At 41.4% G+C, this 20,232-nt stretch overlaps 1 long non-coding RNA gene across 1 annotated transcript; it reads left to right on the plus strand.

Annotated features, from left to right (window-relative positions):
• The first annotated feature begins 17,581 nt into the window (after positions 1-17,581).
• On the plus strand, positions 17,582-18,510 carry LOC134285941 (uncharacterized). The gene is made up of 2 exons (XR_009996822.1): positions 17,582-17,863; positions 18,094-18,510. It is a non-coding gene; the product is annotated as an uncharacterized LOC134285941 (long non-coding RNA).
• The last annotated feature ends 1,722 nt before the right edge of the window (positions 18,511-20,232 follow it).

Raw genomic sequence — 20,232 nt, forward strand, 5'->3', positions numbered from 1 at the left:
CCACAACACATTTCCACTTTTTAATTTATGTGCCCCGACTGTAGATGCCATTATCATTCGCTTGTGCTGTCATTTATAGAGTAGCAACTAAAAAACATACTTTGGCAAATAAATTCCATGTTTTTGGCTACTTTCCAATGCTCGATTTAATTATCAGCACATGCCGGGCACAAAGTATATCTGACGAAGCAACTGCTTTAAATTGATCAAAAAACCAACGCACATTATCTAATCATCTATAGCTTACATCGCTGCGCGGCTCAGCACCATCGTCAATCCGAGGATCGAGAGATCAAATCCCAATTTCGCCGGAATCAGCCAAAAAACCAACAACTGCATATCAAAATGTACCCCAAGCCTCAAAAGTTGCACAGGAGAGAGAGGATAAAAATAGAAGAGAAAAAGGGAAGCCATAAAATGGGCAGGGGAAATATTTTGTTTTTATTTTTGACAATCTGGGGGATAGGAAATTTAAGCATTTAATCAGCCGTATATTGGGCCAGAACCTGCATTTAAGCAGCACTTATGGCGCATATAGGGTAAATTAGCATTTAACTTGTCCCCACATAGGTTCCACACATATTCACCACTTAGCTTAAACAAATTGGCCGTTAGTAGTGTTGTTAGAAGTGCGAACCGAATTCGGCAAAAACATAACTAGTGTTCAAGAAGTCGATTCCAACGTTTTTTAAATAGTTTATCAGACGGATTATGCTTCCACAAAGCCTTTCAAAACGAAAGCGATTAACACCCCTGTAAGCCTCTTTTTCCATTGTTTAATGTTAAGTATATATAGTATAATTATCTTGTCTCAAACATAGAATTCCCTGAAGAAGATGTAATACACATCGAAACGTCGGATGAAGGAGAATATCTGATCGTTTGATTGCAATTGCGACTGCCACGCCGAAAATCCTCCCAGATGGCACTATCGTGTATTCAGATTACGCTTTGAAAGCTTCAATGTCTTGACATTCTGAATGCATAGAATGCTCGTGTCTTCGGAAAAAAGTGTTAAATACATCAAGATCTATTTGATAATAAAAATTATGCTTATGCTTTTCTGCAAGCTGGCGCTAAAACATACATATTTGCTCAGCATCCTAGATACCCTGAGCGACAAACGTTCTTAAAAAAGTAAACTTCTTTTGAGGTTAATGTCTTGATGCAAAATATTTACAAACAATATGAATACTTCCAATTTGATGGATAATTTACTTCAGAATTGACTCACCAGGTGGCGAAAGTGTAGTTGCAAAGATTACATATGAATAAGACTTTTGTAATATACATTTGTTACCTGATATCTCGATCGAGAGAAAATATTCTAAGTTGATGTGATGATGCTCCTGCACAATCAATTTATTTCACCGATATCTTAGTCCAATGAAAAGATATCATTTTGTTGTTCTATGTAAAGATGATCGTCTGACTACGCGTTACTCGTTGATGTAGTAATTAGGTATTATGTATAAAAATCCATTTCATTACTCAACCATGTATCCGCAAGTCTGTAGATTCTATAGTGTTAACCTTTTAGGACGCACGCCTATTCGATCCTAAAATTGCACCGCACTCGCGCTGTATACGACGAGCGAGATTTTTGATGGTGTTTTACGCCGTTGTACAACGCGCATCCTGAAGGGCTAATATGAATTATTGGGGTTTTTTTTATGAAGGCCGATGTTTGCAAAAAACTTTGCCGAAGACACTATGTCAATAATCATCCCACAACTAACTTTGCTAAAGCAAACAACTTTGCCGAAGACACCAACTCTACTAGTAGTCAGGATCTTGCGATATATAACGCAAAACTTGATAATTTTAGAATGCCTCTCTACTCCACGTAGCAACTATTGTACAGAAAATTTGAAAATTTTGTATAAAGCGTAACACAGCGCGTGACCGCCTCGGTCCCCTAGCGTTACGTAATATTTGAACGACCCCTTTTGAGTCGCAGGACATATATGTCTACCCATCTACAGAAACGCGATTTACCCTATTGTTATGAGCGTCGTGTCCGCTTGCTTAAGTACGTTTCATCCTATTGATTAAGAGCATTTTCGGATGCTCTGTAGCGCCACCTAGCGGAAATTTTCTGTACTAAATTATTTATCACTAGATAGGTCTTGACATATCTAACATCTTTGCTGAAAACATCACCCTTTTAAAAAGCAAGGATCACGAGATACACGAGAATATATGTTGGGGTCCAATGGACCCCAGGGTCCCAAAACGGACCTTCATTTAAGGTATCCCTTTGAGGGTTAAAAGACTCCTTAATTCCCCTGAAACGTTCCTGAAATCTTTTGGAAATATCTATTTTGGAGTCTGTGGGCCCGTAGCGTAGTTGCTTCACGTTCACTTCATAAGCTGATGGTCATGGGTTCGATCCCAGCCCCGGCACTTGCAATTTTTAGTTACTCTTCCCCCCCAGAGCGGCTGACACCTCACCCTCTTCTGAGCATATGCTCCAACGGACCCGGAAACTTGGATATCGGCTAACGGCAACTTATATTGGACCCCCAAACGGATTGGAAAAGGAACAAGAATCGCACATCAACATCCTCGTGCTCATCATTCTACCATGGACAGGGTAGAAAAGTGACAGCAGCGCAAAGGCAACCAGTTAGAAAAGGTAGAATTAGAATAGAATACATTTCGGCGCTGTGTACAAAGTGTAAATGCAACCGCCAATTAGAATCGCTCACGGGGTGCCCTAGTGGACAAATGAGCTGTAAATTAGGTTAGGTGGTTGAAGAATAAAAAATCTCAAATGTCCAGGCTCAAATGATAAATTTAGTTGGCAAAATAAAGACTTCATTGACTAATCAATCAGTGAAGTTATCCAGGAAATAATCAAAAAATCATTAAAGGGAACATAGATTATCTCCTTTAAAAATACACATAAAATGAACATAGCCTGTCAATCACAATTTTGACATATTGTTGGAAAACCCACGTATAGAAAAACCACAACTACTACATCTCATTAACTGTCTCATAGAATTCCCATCGAAACAATTTCCTCATCAGCACTAACAGCTACAAAACGGCTTCATTATGAGCCCTTCGCATACGGCACCGGAGTTTGAAGCCACCATTAACGGGTTGGCATTTGCCTGATAATGATGACAAGTTTGCTCCTCGTTCCGAACGTGTGCGGGGCGCACACTTCTCTTCACGCGCGGGCACTCGTCGACGACACTAGGCGACGACACTAGGCGACGACATATCCTTTACAACGCGCCGGAAATATAGCTCTCACATCCTGCACGTAGCCGGGGAATTTAATTTCATATTCATCTCCCCTTCTTATTTATGCTCATTTCTTAATGAATGCAGCATTTGGTATTCAGCACCATCCATTATGGCGCCACCACGTTTCATAAATATGTACCGAGTGCGCGATGCGGTACGGTGTAGTTAACTATCTTATTTATAACGAACCAAATTTCCCGGATTTCTATAGCTTCCAATCGGAGAAAGCTCCTTTCACGAAGATAAACTTCAGTTTATTTATGTAACGTATACCGCGCTGCTCAGAACGCACGAAATACAAACAACGAGCTGCTTTCGTCCCTTCCAAACTGCACGGATCACGGGTAGTGAAAGATTAATATGAATGGGACGCAACCGATCCCCAAACCGTGCACGAGCTTCTTTGTGTAGTACTGTAGCTCTGTGTGGCACGCCATGCTTTTTAATCCGCACTTCGATTTCCGTTTGCCAGATTGCTGACGTAATCCGACTTTTGAAAAGTGTCGGTCGTCGTCCGGTCTCCGGTGCGGGCCCTCCCTTGGGGAAGAGGTTCATAAGTCAAGAATTTGGCGCCCAAAGGGATCGTGGAGGTGTAGAGTGGTACATGATCCACTACAGATTGTTTAGTAAAATTTCGTTTCAGCACAGACTAAATATACAAAGGAAAGGAAAAATATATAAGAAAAGCAAATTGAAAAACAGTGATAAATAATAGAAGAAATTAGATAAAAGATTGACGATAGAAGATATAAAACAGGGGAAACAGAACAGATGAGAATTATGCAGAGTTATTAGAAGATAGACTAGAAACAAGGAATCGTAGATAGAAAATAGAAGAGATAAAATAGCAGAAAGCAGATAGAAAAAGAATTAGAAAAAACAGAAGATTGATAAAAAGAAGAATACAATTAATCAGTTGAAGTCCTTTATGCCATCATAACTCTCAGCTGTTCACATAAAGTGGCACAGTCGTCTTTCCTGCAGTGACGGTACCACGGCTATATTCTGTACCAGGGGGAGGCTGGTGGGGAATTATTGCTATAAATCTTTTTCCGAATCCTTCCTGTGGGTTCCCGGTTTTTTTCTGCCAATAGTCTAAGCCGCTTTTTCTTTTGGATATATCCGAATGAAATAAATAATACCGATTCGTCTGTCAAATCGAGACTGTGCAAGTGGGGCACCCTAGTGGGGAGCCCCAGCCGGAATCATAAAGCACCACCGCTGTGTTTAGAAACGGAATCGCAAAATTGTAGCGAATTGTGTTTGACTTCATTTTAAGGTTGGCTGGAGTTGTGTAAACGATACTCGGAAATGAGCATAATGCAAAATTCATATTTTGGGATCCTGATTTCGGGGCTCTGAATTTATTGAACCTCGTCGAATGAAATAACAAGCATGTAAAGTTGAGCTTTTGGGTAAATATTCTTCTTCTTTATGGCTCTACGTCCTCACTGGGACTTGGCCTGTCTCGCTTCAACTTAGTGTTCTTTGAGCATATCCACAGTTATTAATTGAAGGGCTTTCTTTGCTTGTCATTACATGAATTTATATATTGTGAGGCAAGTACAATGATACATTATGCCCAGAGAGTCGAGAAAATTTTCCCGACCGAAACGGGAATCGAACTCGCCTCTCCAGATTGGCGATCCATAGCCTTAACCACTTTGCTGGATTTATGGGTGTACGCGCTACAACGGACCAGACGTTCGCCATCCGCCTGGCGTTGCAGAAATGCCGCGAATACAACGTGCCCACACATCACTTGTTCATTGATTTCAAATCGGCGTATGATCCAATCGATCGAGAACAGCTATGGCAGATTATGCACGAATACGGATTCCCGGATAAACTGATACGATTGATCAAGGCGACGATGGATCGAGTGATGTGCGTAGTTCAAGTATCAGGGACACTCTCGAGTCCCTTCGAATCTTGCAGACCCTACGCAGAGTGCGGAACTGGAGACAGACAGCCATGGAGCGAGTGGAATGGAGACGGCTACTATGTACAGCAGTGGCCACCCCGGCCTTAGCCTGATGGGTAAGGTAAGTAAGCCTTAACCACTAGGCTAACTGGGTAAATATCCGCGTGGCTAATTTCATAGCAGTCAGCTTGTATGTGCTATTCAGCCGCGCCAGGTTCCTCTTTGATAGCTGTCCAGCTGCCCAGACAGAAGCTTCTTACCGAAGTACCGACGTCGACACGCTGGCAAGGAGTCTCCTTGTACCGCTCCTGACCACCGATTTGCAATTGCTTTGGCCGCTTTCTCACAGGCACAGGCGACATTGCTGTTGGAGTTGGCCGGTCGTCGATCAACACCCCAAGATGCTTCGTTTCTCGCCTCGAGTCGATGGTAAGTTCTCCGACTAAAATTTAACATGCTGTACTGCCTTTCGATTGCTGATCAATGATCATCAATACTTTGGTTTTGATGACTTCCTCCCGCACATCCAGTTTTCGACCATTTCTACCGCCGCCGTGGCCCGTACTTTTCACTTCGTTCAGCGACTCACCGATTACTATGAGTACGGCAGCGTCCGCGAAGCCAACAATCTACACTCCTCTTGGTAAACGTAACTGCAGCAATTCATCGTACATCGCGTTCCACGGCATCGGGCCCAGGATAGAGCCTTGAGGAACACCCGCTGTTATGCCTACACTCTTCTGTCCCTCACGCGTTTTGTAGACCAACGTCCGGTTCTGAAAGTATTTCCTCAACATTCTGCAGAGATATTCGGGAAGTCCCATCCGGTGTAGTGATCTAGCTATTGCTTCCCAACTAGCGCTGTTGAATGCCTTTTTCACGTCTCAAGTCACGACCGCACAATAGCGATTCCCTCTTCTCTTATGCTTCATGGCCGCTTCGACTGCTTGAACAACTAACCGTATAGCGTAGATGTACAACTTTTTCGGAACCCGAACTGCACCCTCGATAGTTCGATCTCACCTTGTGTAATTTCCGAGTCTGTTGGAGATCACCTTCTCAAGGAGTTTTCCAGCCGTGTCCAGCAGACATATAGGTCTATACGCTGATGGATCTCCGGGTGGCTTGCCGGACTTCGGCAGCAGAACCAATTTCTGCCGCTTTCAACGATCGGGGGAGTTTTCGTCGTCGATGCACTTCTGCAATTGCTTCGAAGCATATCCGGGTTTTGTTGAATATTACTGTTTTCAGAACCAAGTTGGAGATGTCATCTAGTCCTGGCGCTTTCTTGGCTTTTAAGCTTTTCGCTACCGTGATGAGCTCCTGGCTGGAATTACGGGGATCTCTCCATATCAGCAGCGACCTCCTCATACGTTACAGGAGGCCAAACCTCGTGCTGCGGGAACAGTCCATCCACTATAGCTTTCAGCTTTTTCTGGACACCTCTCGGGTGGAGTAGCTGGGCCTTTTATCCTTGCTGTAGTCACTTTGTAAGCATCTCTTGGATCGGATCGCTTGGTGATCGCTATGGGTATAGTCTTCATAAACTCTCCAATTCGTGCTTCTCGCTAATGCCGGACTGCAGAACATTGATAATAGAATGTCTTCCATCTCTTCGATAGGTGCCTGTGGATCCTTCGTTGTCTAAAACTACGTTCAATCTAGACAATGCTTCCAGCAGGCCCCAACCTCTGGAATTTGTGAAGCGGCTTCCCTACTGCACCGTTCAGGCATTAAAATCGCTGGCGATGACGACCGGCTTCTTGTTGCCAAGTCTCCAATATTAGGTCGAGCACCTGATTGAATTGATCTATCGTCCAGCGTGGAGGTGCGTTAGCCGTTGACTTTGGCTATCACAACACCCTGTGTCGCGCGATACACAACTTCCTGTAGGAGATATCAACCGTCCAAATCGCAGCGGTTTTAACTTCATCCGCTACACAGTTACCATTTCCGGATGGGATACGGAACGGATCCTAGATGATTGCTACGTCGCACTTCGCTTCCTTCGTGGATTGCCATAGCATTTGCTGCGCGGTATCAAATTGAGATTTACCGGACATCGCCTGTTTGAACGGTGGACATTTTGGGCCACTAGTGAAGTGGTCCCTGCGCCCCTTATTTTCACAGATGATGCACTTTGATGGCTTCTTACACTCGTTTGCTTTATGACCATCCTTCCGGATCTACTGCACCGTTTCGATATATCTGGTCCTCAGCTGTTCCGTGCCATATGTCCAAACTCCTGGCATATCTCTGGTTGCAGGGAAACCCGCCCCGCAGTGAGCATACTGACAACCACACTTCCACTTTGCCAATTCACAACGCCTTGTCGGCAGCATACACTGGAAGCTTGATAACTGCTACCTACGTCCCGGAAGGCCTTCTCAGTCGGACTGACATTTCAACTCTCCTATTTCCATTTGCTCCTTGCAGTTTTTACATCTTCCGCAGCAGTAATCTCGTCTATGTCGACGCATTGGAGAGCCACTTGTGGAGTAACAGCTCGGACCTGCGAAGTGTCTCCCACGACGTTCGCTGTAAGCTCTTTTTTTTTCTCTCCCTTATTGGCACAGACCTACTGGTCCATATCGATGTAAGCTCTTTATACGAAGAGCTTTTGTTCTTCGATTCTTTTTTCAGCTTGGATAATCACTGGATTTGCTATTACAACCACAACAAAATGCACTACCCACACCTCCACTAGTTCTTCACGAATAAAAGCTCATGAGTGTTTCTGTTTTTGTTTTGCTTCTTACTCACGAAGCAGGCGGGTGCGAATAAACTCACACACTGTTTACTCTCGGAATCGTGAGCAGTGTCGCGAAGCATCAGCGTACAAGTCACAAAAAAGCTGAAAAAAACACCAAACTTGTATCACCCTGTCTCTGCGGTTTCTGATTCGCTCTCTCTGCAGTCGCTAACACCAGAAAAGACAGAATCCCATCATAGTCACCCGGTCACCTTTGTTTTGCTACAATCATCCTGACTTGGATACGGCTCATGTGAGTGTCATGACTCTCTCCGTCGCCTCAAGCAGATGCACGCGCAACAGCATGTAAAACCAGTGTCGCGAAGCATCAGCGTACAAGTCACAAAAAAGCTGATAAACACCAAACTTGTATCACCCTGTCTCTGCGGTTTCTGATTCGCTCTCTCTACAGTCGCTAACACCAGAAAAGACAGAATCCCATCATAGTCACCCGGTCACCCTTGTTTTGCTACAATCATCCTGACTTGGATACGGCTCATGTGAGTGTCATGACTCTCTCCGTCGCCTCAAGCAGATGCACGCGCAACAGTATGGAAAATTATGCGTGTGTATTATCACAAGCACGGTACTACGTCATAAATCCTATTCGTTTTGCTTAGCTCAGTTTAAACGCACACATTGAGCGCACCAAGCAGTTCGCCCTGGCTACGGCAAACGCTCTCACTTCGCCCGTTATGCATCGTTGCTAAGAGAGATTGATTCTCTAGCAACCCGCCTGAAGCATACTCAGCAACTGCTATCGCTGCAAAGCTGCGAAGGGTGGAACCCACAACATGTTTGTCATTCCAGGCATGACATGCTATCTGGTTCGTATCACCTTGGGAAGGGTGACTCCAGAAAGCGGTTCAAGTGATTGTCTCGTGATGGTCGCGATTATTCGCAAGACTGTGTAAAACTATGCATGTGTATTATCACAAGCACGGTACTACGTCATAAATCCTATTCGTTTTGCATAGCTCAGTTTAAACGCACACATTGAGCGCACCACGCAGTTCGCCCTGGCTACGGCAAACGCTCTCACTTCGCCCGTTATGCATCGTTGCTCAGAGAGATTGATTCTCTAGCAACCCGCCTGAAGCATACTCAGCAACTGCTATCGCTGCAAAGCTGCGACGGGTGGAACCCACAACATATTTGTCATTCCAGGCATGACATGCTAGCTGGTTCGTATCACCTTGGGAAGGGTGACTTCAGAAAGCGGTTCAAGTGATTGTCTCGTGATGGTCACGATTCGTGAGTAAGCCTTGTGTTGGCTTTACACTCGCGAATTGCTTCATGAGGAGAGTAATTCCATCACTGCTTATTGTACGTCCTCGCCGAAGTCCTTAAGCCCCGGAGCCGTTCTTATGGTACGTAGAACCTCAAGGTAGCTCTCATCACTTGTATAGCTTTCGGTCTTGCGCCTGCGTTCATCTGCTTCGCCAGATATGGACGAGAAAGCGAAAGTCGCCGCGTTCGACGGGTCCGGATTCCATAACTTGAAGTTCCGGATGGAAACCGTCCTCGAAATGCACGGTTTATTGGATTGTGTCTTCCGGGAGATCGGTGAAATTGAGGAGTTGCGTGAGATGACCGACGATTCCGCGCAAGTTAAAACCGAGAAGAAAAGGCAAATGGCGGAGCGAAGTGCCGCGGAGAAAAAGTGCAAAGCGATTATCGTTTCGGCCATCACGGATAATCAACTTGAACTTGTGAAGGACTGTGCGAATCCGAAACAAATTTGGGACACGCCATAGGCAGTGTTCGAGCGTTGTGATGTTGCCGGCCAGTTATTTATTCGGAAGCAGCTCCTCCGGTTAAAATATTCATGTTGCCGGAACGTTTGTTAAAATTTGATCGGTTGATTCGTGAGTTGAAGGAGAGCGGTGTGGTAGTGGAAGAGTCCGATGCAATTTGCCATTAAATTTTGTTGATGACCATGCCTGCGTCGTTCGATTCGGTGGTGACGGCCAAGGTGTTTTTAAGGAAGGTGTTAGCGTAAAAGCAGTAAGTGGATGCGGGGAGCGCGGTACACCGCGGCGAACACGTATATGAAATCCCTATAGTCTATTTTACGAAACGACAACAGTGTTGATATTGATATTAACACTCACGGGCTTGGGCGCAACCTCCTGTCAAATTTTCATTCATGAAATGAGCGATCAGCTGATCCGAAACGTCTCGTAAAATGGCTTATTCCCACCCAATAGGATTGTTTGCAGCCAACATCAAATGGGTTCCCCCATTGACAATGCATTTGGGTTCCCTAAACATTAGTACAAGATGCGGGAATCGAAAACGTGACGTCATCGCACCCAGGTGGCGGGGAAGCGTTGCTGCGCCGCATCGGCTACAACATTCTCAACACGGATAACCAATGTTGACATATTTCCATGGCACTCATAAAATGAGCAATATTCCCTCAGGTTTAAAATTTGCTCGTGCCCCCACATTTTTGTGAATTATGAATACAATGGTGATTTCTTAACCAAAACAGATTGCTATGCCGAAAATATTGCAAAATATTTGCTTAAGTGAGTGTACAAGCTAATTTGCAATCTGTGTAAGTAGTAAACACTTGACGAGTGTCATGGAGTTTATCCGATTTTAGTGCTGACATAGTTTAGCGTGAATGTTTTCTGTGGGGTTGCTACGTTGCTAGGGTTTAAAGTTTTTGTTTGTTATCTCACTAGTGAAAAAATTAACCACAAACTTGCCAGCTGTCGATAGGTTTTCCAATATGGCGAATGGTGCAATCTGACATATTGGATTACCTTCTTTTTACTTACCTTGGTGACGGCCATCAAGACGCTTCCCGGTGGTGTGACACTGGCGTTTGTCAAAAAGCGGTTGCTCGATGTGAGCCTGAAGAAAAATATGTTGGCCCCTGCGGTCGAACATAAGCGAGAAAGTGAGGGTGTTGCCATTGGGGACTACGAAGGTGATGATTTTGTTTGCGGTTTTCTGTGAGAAAGTGAAGGAGGGAAGATTTTTTGCTTTTTTTTCACTCATACTCCCATAAGAAACCCCGTAGGAAGAAAGAGTGTTTCCCGGCTCATCAACCTTCGTAGTCCCCAATGACGAGCAGGCATGTGTGGAGAACCTTGAGATGCTTTCGGTGTGGCAAAATTGGACATAAACAAGCCGACTGTCGTGTGCGTTTGCCAGTGAGTCCGAGTAATTACGAGGTGGTCCTCCTCTCCTCTTCTTGGCGTAACGTTCTCACTGGGACAAAGCCTGCTTCTCAGCTTAGTGTTCTATGAGCACTTCCACAGTTTTTAACTGAGAGCTTCCTCTGCCAATGACCATTTTGCATGTGTATATCGTGTGGCAGGCACAAAGATACTCTATGCCCAAGGAAGTCAAGGAAATTTCCTTTACGAAAAGATCCTGGACCGACCGGGAATCGAACCCGTCACCCTCAGCATGGTCATGCTGAATACCCGTGCGTTTACCGCCTCGGCTATATGGGCCCGGACGAGGTGGTAAAAGACCGAAATAATAGAACAGACATGGTGGTTGAAGAAAACCGCACCTCGGATCGTGCGGACGTTTGCTTCATGGCGTTGCAGGAAGAAAAAGAAGAGCTGGTGAAAATACAGTGGTTCCTAGACTCTGGTGCGACGGACCACACGGTGAACGATCCCAGTTTCTTTAAAGTGATGCGAGAAGGAAACCCGGAAACAGTTCCTAGAGGCACTCCTAAGGAAATCTCTAAACAGTCCCTGGAGAAAGAACTGGATTAATTACTGGAGGAATTCCCGGAAGAATTTTAAGAGGAACTCTTGACAGAATTCTAAACAGTGTTTCCGGGGCAATCCCTGGTGGAGTTTTTAAAATTATCTCTAGAGTTGTTCCTGAAAGAAACACAGAAGAAATTTTCAGGTGAAACCCAGGATGAATTCCTGAAGGAAAACCTGGAGGAAATCCTAAAGAAATCCCATGAGGAATCCCGGAAGCAACTCCATGAGGAATTCCTTTGGAAATCCGAGGCAAGTGTTCTTAACAAATTCCTGGGAGAGTTTCTGCAGGAAAAAATATGAAGGAATCAATGCCTGCAATAATGTTTGGACGATGCGCAAGATGCCCATGAGAGAATTCACGAATGAGAAACTCCTAGAAAAGTCCCTTGTGGAATTTCTGAAAGAATCCCTGAAGAAGTTCCTGAATAAATGCACGAAGGGATTTCTAAAGGTGTCCTTGAAAGGTAAAGAAATTTCATAATTGACCACACGGATTGGTATTACCGAAAATTTGCACTTTGAGTGAGTCCAAGTTAAATGATTATTTTTTTGAAAATCAGGACCGCCATTCTTTATTTAAGAGATTTATATAGTATCTCCAAAAATCAAGTTATGTTTATTTCGAGCAGATTATTTTTCAGGCAATTGTGAACGTTTATAGCTAATTTCCGATACAGTCCTTAGGAAAGATGCGTCTGGAGTCCAAAAATTATGACCAGGATATCCTAGATGGTGGTTTTTAATCCAAGATAGAGGCTGAAAATTTAAGATGGCAGCTACAGTATCGGGCAATAAAAATGCACCAGAGTCGTTTTCCCATACAAACTAGTCAACTTTAGATTACCATATCTCAATTACTTCTCAACCGATTGTTTTCATTTTTCTGTGACGAAAAAAACATTCCAATTTTCAAAAACTATTGAAAAAGTTCAGTGATAACTATTGTTACAAAAGTTACAGATAGGTTGAATTTTGACAATAAAAATGCACCAAGACAAAAAATTGTATATCAAAAAATGTTGAAGTCAAATTATGTTGGTCTGTTCAGCAAACTTATTTGGCAACACAACAGAAATATATTTGCCAAAGACACCATAATGATACGACGTAACCATTTTTTGCTATAACATTTTTTGTCTTGGTGGATTGTGCGATATTTGCCAGAAAACCGTTCGCCAGAAAACCATTTGCCAGAATACTATTTGCCCGAAAGTACCATTTGCCAGAATGTACCAATCCCCAGAATTTAATATTAAATATTAAATTCTGGGGATTGGTACATTCTGGCAAATGGTACTTTCGGGCAAATAGAAATTTTATTCATTTCCCAAGAATTAATTTCAGTCCATTAACTTAAAAATTGTCGTCAGTTTCAATCTTTTACAATAATCTGATATGTTCACCGCTAGGATGATCTCTAGAACGACTAGAACTAGAACAACGAAAACAACTGGAAATGATTCACCGGTAGTTATTAAGCAAAGAGAAAATCGATGAAGAGATATCGATCATTACAGATACGCCTGTATGATACTAAGCTCGAGACTACAATGTAACTAGGCAATAAGTGCATAGGTCCACAAACATCTGGTATGGTGAAAATACTGCTGACCGAGGTACATTAGGCCGATTGGTCAATGGATAGAATGATGATCACGAATCGCTATTCAGTGATTATGGAACAGGAATCGGAACGGTTTCTTAAATTTGTTCGGTTTTCCAATAATTAGCTGATTCTTCGACAATGATTTTTCATAAGGGCCTAACTGACTTGATCGATTTCTCTTCGTCGACTCTCTCTTTCGCTAATAACTTGAACAAAACGAACAAAATCATTATTCTTTTTGTTTCTATAGCAACATGCAGTCGTCTTCTTCGCATTTCAGCCAAAAAATCTTTGGAAAACTTAATACACATTCTGTGATAACATTTGAGAGGATCGATGAGGAGAACTCGAAAATGTCAGTTAGGCCCAAATGAAAAATCAGTGTCGACTTCAACAATATTAATATTTCCGTATTGTTTTACAACGATCAACAATTAATGTCAAAATCTAGTCTTACTAACTAAGAAGAACATAGGAAAAGAAGGCAAAAATCACTAGTTGAACATCAACGGTTTCGATGCAAAACACTATTTTTATACAACTAAACTAATATCTCTCCAAGTAACCATGGTGCTGAAGCCTTTTTGCGTGCAGATATACGATGTATTTAGAGCAATCATTACTTTACATGCAACTTTAAGGTTGATTTAAAGTGGAAATGGTCAATTATAAAATCAAATTAAGATTAAGATTATACTGGTATAATCTTAGTTCAGTCGCATAATTGCCATTTTCACTTTAAATCAACCTTGAATGTTCATGTAAAGTAATAATTGTTCTAAATACACCGTGTATCTACATGCAATAAGGCTTCAGCACCGTGGTTACTTGGCTAGTTCAAATAGTGAATTTTTCCTTCTTCTAAACACAGGCTGTTCTTTCTAGTTTCATTGTAAGACTAGTTTTTGGCATAAATTGTTGATTATGTTAGAACCATAAAGCAATGTTGGTATTGCGGAACTAACAGTTTAATTATTGAAAAAAATAACAGATCTTAGACCCGTTTATTGTTCCTATATTTAAAAGAAGGAAAGATTCATGGTTAAAATACAGTAGCTCCAACTTCAACAATTATTTTAACAGCATAAAAGGAGAAAACGACAAAAAACATGGCCATTCGGCAAAATAACTTTTTGATCAAATGACATTCGACCCAACGGCCTTCAGTCGAATGCCCTAACACCATTGATGTTAAGATTCTACAACAGTAACCGGAGCGCCATTAGCCATAATACCAAAGCCCAAATATGTTAAGCTCACATACTGCAATTACCGTGATAAGAGAATATATTGGTTAGAAATGGCGCAAATAAACTAATAAGTTCATCCAGAAAGAACAGCAGATGATTAAAAGAAGGAAAAAACTATGCTGGAATTATTAGAATTAATTTCCTCAAGAACAAGCTTTTTATAGCATTTGATCAAGTGATATTCGGCCTAATGGTAATGGCTTTCGGTCAGTGACAGTCAGGCTAATGGTATAGGTGAAACCGTCGCTTGAGTTATTAATTCTGTGTATTTTACTCGTTGCTTCCGAAAGGTTTTTGTATATGATATTCGATTGACTTAAGTGTGTGATCAACAATTCCGGATAATTTTGCTATTTGGCACAAAAATGATTATTTAAAGAGCTTAAAAAATTACTTTCAATTGAAAGCAGGGAATCTTTGAAAAATATAAATAAAGCCAAAAATTCCATATCAGTAAAAGTTGGGAATGTGTTGAAGAAAGGAAAATCTTTGATGAGTATGGATCAAATTCCGTCAAAATAATATTTGATTAATTGGATCCACATCATGATCAATTTCTCCACAAGACAAATTTGTGGAAATGTACTAATTGAAAAAATAAGCTGTTGTGCGCAATAAAATATTTGAATAACATAACAGATTTAATGTATTGTGAAGTTTAAAAGTTTTGATTCCACATCATTTTTTTGCTTCAGAGTGATTTGCCCTTCTTCAAACTATAGGCTTTTCTTTAAAAGTTACTCTAAAATCATTTCTTGTTTGCTCTTACATCAGTTCCGATAATTCATTTAACTTTGGCATATAAATCTGAACAAAAATAAAATTTTACATTTTTACAATCGTTATTGTGGGCTAATCGATCCCAAACAAATAAAGAACACGATTTATTTTTTAATTAGATTTTTTTTTTTAATTATCATTAGATTGGATTGAGAACTTTGGAAAATTTCTGGGAAATGGTACATTCTGGCAAATGGTTTTCTGGGAAATGGTTCTTTCTGGCAAACGGTTTTCTGGGAAATGGTACTTTCTGGCAAATGTCTTTCTGGCCAATGGCATTCTGGCGAATGGTTTTCTGGCAAATATCGCACAATCGTCTTGGTGCATTTTTTTGTAACAATAATTATCACTGAACTTTATCAACAGTTTTTGAAAATTGAAATGTTTTGTAGTTCGTCACAGAAAAATGAAAAAAATCGGTTGAGAAGTAACTGAGACATGGTAATCTAAAGTTGACTAGTTTGTATGGGAAAACGGCTTTGATGCATTTTTATTGTCCGATACTGTAGCTGTTCAATGTAGTTTCAGGCTCTAAAACCAAGCAATATGGGTATAATTGGTATGGGAAACATGCCTAGAGTATAAAAATGGCAACAATAATATCCAAGATGGCGACTGTTAGTATTTAATGGAGGTTTAGGCTGTAAAGTCAAGCAATATCGGTACATTTGGTAGAAGACAGATGCTCTCTCTCTCTCTTCTTGGCGTAACGTCCTCATTGGGACAAAGCCTGCTTCTCAGCTTAGTGTTCTATGAGCACTTCCACAGTTATTAACTGAGAGCTTCCTCTGCCAATGACCATTTTGCATGCGTATATCGTGTGGCAGGCACGATGATACTCTATGCCAAGGAAGTGAAGGAAATTTCCTTTACGAAAAGATCCTGGACCGACCGGGAATCGGACCCGTCAGATGCCTGAATTCCAAAAATGGCGCCAATATCCAAGATGACGGTTTAACATCCAAGATGGCGGATCAGAACTTAAGATGGTGTTAAAGACTGAAAAATGAATAGCCAAATAAATGATATGAATTCTGATGTCATGAAATGGATTTTTTAACGCATGAAAGTGCGATATTCGACATCAATATGTGAGAAATCTTGCGCGTCGGGCAAATATATATGGATTCTCATACAAAAAATCTTGCAAGAGGGGAGGGAGTGTCAAAAAATAAGTCCAAAATACCCTCAAATACTTTTTGCTACCTGGAATACTCACATAGTTTGTAAATTTAGAATACATCCACGGTAGGTGCATCCAAAGAAGAAACTATCGCTTTGAAGCTCAAGTATACCATCTGCCGCCTCTACCGAATATGAGTGAACGAACACCCACTCACTTTCTTGGCAAGGCAGGCTTAAAGTTTCACCACATTCGGTGCAACGAAACATCTTCACGAAGGCGATAAGGCAAACTGTATCCGGCACCGTTCGCAACCAGGTATATTATGACTTCATCATACACTTCCGTTCCTTGAAGTGGTTGGCTTGGCTGACGGTGGTATGTATGTAGCTCAATCTTTCCTCTCGAGGGATTCAAGCCTGGAATCTGGGATGCATGTTTCCAAGAAACAGCCAGACAGCCAGCCAGCCCGCCAGACGGTACCAGTCTTGACTTCGTGTTACTTACCTGGCAGTAGTGCGCTCCGTTGCCCCGGATTCCCAGAATGGGCTGGATGCTTCAGTGGACCAAGTTTTGCAAATAGACAAGCAATTTACGCTTCGTGGTAATTGAAAATAAATTGCACATTGATTATGTTTATCCTTGTAGCGAGCCTGGGCCAATGCAATGATGGGTAATGATGAATGATGCAGACGGAGTGTGTGGTCTTGGCAAGCATTTACAAGAGAAGCGGTGACAACGACGGCGACGATGTGACATTTCACAGATTGTGAATTCAATTATGCGCCAATTGGTTTCGAACTTCCGGATGAACTGGCAATAATGGGCAGTCAGATGTGATTGACGGCCGTGGAATGGTGATTAGCGAAAGTTGTTGATATCTCTGCATATGCTACACTTTAAATGCTTTAGAAAATGTGTTGATTAACATTATTCTTGTAAATTCTTAACTACTCTTAGACTCACTATTGTTACGTTTGTAAATAGTTGTGAACATTTTGTCAGTTGATTTTCCATTTTATACTAAGGTTTGTTCATCTGATCCAGTACAAAACAAACAAGCCGTCCCCTAACACGGACATCAAATTGTAGACGGTCTTGTGTTGTTGCTCAAATCAGGAAGCCTCTTTAGGATTAGAAATTCCTAGACCAAAACAAGCTATGAATGCCGCAACAGATGCTGCGAACTAAAAGGTGAACTGCCAGAAAAAATACGATTACAGGATTGGCTGATTGACCAAGAACAAAAATGAAACCTCGTCATCCTGGGTTCGGACTTAGTTATCTATTTGGATAACTGGGCACAATTTATGTTATGTGTTGCATGTTTGTGTTTTGTGCATTTGTAATGTTCCATTTTATTTTGCGTATCTAAGTTCCCAGACGTGGGGCCCGATACGGAAAATAAAATGTGCATTTGTAAGGTTCCAATGTATTCGTTATATTTTACTTTTCGTATCCCACTAGCTTCAAAATGTGGGGCTCGATACGGAAAATAAAATGCGCATTTGTAGGGTTCTTTTAGCAGTTGTCTACATTGTGGTACCCATCGGGAGCACAATGCATTTGTAGTGTTTCGCAAAACTCCAATGTTTTCGTTACATTGGCGCCCAACGTGGGGCCCGATACGGAAAATAAAATGAGCATTCGTAAGGTTCCAATGTTTTCGTTACATTGGCGCCCAACGCGGGGCATTGTGCATTATAAGGTTCCAATGCATTTTCCGTTACATTGGCGCCCAACGTGGGGCCTTGCGCATTTATAAGGTTCCAATGTTTTCGTTACATTGGCGCCCAACTAAAAAACCCACGTTTATGTTATAGTTTATTGTTTCTTTGTTGATCCATCTGGTTTCGGTTAGGTAAACTTAGAGTAGATCAGATATGAGCGTCCGCAACAGTAAAGATAGATGAAGATTAAATGCTTGGTTGATGGCAGTTCTTTGGCCGTTGGTTAATGGCGTTAGATTATATCCTTTGCCAGAATTCGCTGGCGTTATTAGTTTTAAGTTAGCCTGGTGGCAATTAGTTTTAAGTTAGCCTGGTGGCAATTAGTTTAAGGTTAGCCTGGTGGCAATTTAACTCGCGGAGTTATCTGGTAAGCGTTTGGCTTACGTAATTTAGTTAGTCTGGTGACACCAAATATATTGATCATCGCTGCCATCAACCGACCACTTGGAAGGATGGTAAATAGGAGTGTTTTAGAATTTTTCAAGAATCGCGATGTCGGATGTAACAATGTAACGGAAAATGCATTGGAACCTTATAATGCACAATGCCCCGCGTTGGGCGCCAATGTAACGAAAACATTGGAACCTAACGAATGCTCATTTTATTTTCCGTATCGAGCCCCACGTTGGGCGCCAATGTAACGAAAACATTGGAGTTTTGCGAAACACTACAAATGCATTGTGCTCCCGATGGGTACCACAATGTAGACAACTGCTGAAAGAACCCTACAAATGCGCATTTTATTTTCCGTATCGAGCCCCACATTTTGAGCTAGTGGGAAAAGTAAAATATAACGAATACATTGGAACCTTACAAATGCACATTTTATTTTCCGTATCGGGCCCCACGTCTGGGAACTTAGATACGCAAAATAAAATGGAACATTACAAATGCACAAAACACAAACATGCAACACATAACATAAATTGTGTCCAGTAGACCTGTTCACTTTTTTTGACCTACCAGTGTCACATCAAATTAACAATCCATATGCAAAAACAAGGCTTCAGTCCAAAATTGAGCCAAATTGATAAAGGTTTAGAGGTGTATCAAATCGATTTTGTGTTTTTTCAAGCATTTTCACGAAAATGTACTTCAATATCCAGAAAATTGCACCAAAAAGGTACCGAAAATACCGTTAAAATATAGTTAAAACAATGCTCTACAACTTTGCCGAAGACACTATGGTGTTTAAATTGCGTATTTCAAAGTTATTCAACAATTTTCGTTAAAAAATCACCAAAAAATACAATATTTTTACGATTTTTCATGAAAAAGTCATGTAATTTTACATTGTTTTAGGTGACTAATTTTATTAGCTATTGCTCCTATGTGTTACGAACATTTCGTCCATACATCATTTTAGTGTAGAAATTCGTTTTCATTAACTAATTATCAAAAGTTTGTCACGTTGAGACTAAAAATTGTACAGAGTTGCCAGCATAAAATAAAACAAAGTTACCCATGATTTAAACGTCATTACACTTCTTTGTCTCATCTGCATCAGTTTAAATTTGGTGCAGTTGGTTGAGCATGAGATTGTGGATTCGAAGATTCAAGGTTCGAGTCCTGGAATAGCATTTATTTTGCGTCTCGATCCTGCTATAAGTTGATGAAACTACGCACTGCATCTCATTGCAATTTGGCATCATGGCATTGTTTCGGAACCGTGGAGTGCATAGTAAGAATGAAGTTTCCCTTCATCGTGTAGTTGTATTGATTTGTGGGTAGATAGATAACAAGTAAGCTCCACCCACAGTTGTCTGTAAAATGTTGCATCCAGAAGCAGTTTAATCATCGTATTGAATTGTTTTAGCTAAATTGATCATTATCATGCAAATGCTCAATATTTCTCAATTTCTGATATCGTCGACACGATTTATTGTCAACAAGTATAAACTAAATATCTAGCTAGTCCTCGAATGGGCTTAATTGGCAGGTCCCGATCATTATTATTTGGGAGATTGCGTGTAAGTCATGGCAGACTCATCATTCTAACTGCTACAAAGAAAGAAAAAAAAGTTTATCATGTATATGAGCTTGAACCTGGGACCTTCTGATCC

This window comes from Aedes albopictus, chromosome 2, assembly GCF_035046485.1.
Source record: "Aedes albopictus strain Foshan chromosome 2, AalbF5, whole genome shotgun sequence".
In the NCBI taxonomy this organism is placed as follows: domain Eukaryota; kingdom Metazoa; phylum Arthropoda; class Insecta; order Diptera; family Culicidae; genus Aedes; species Aedes albopictus.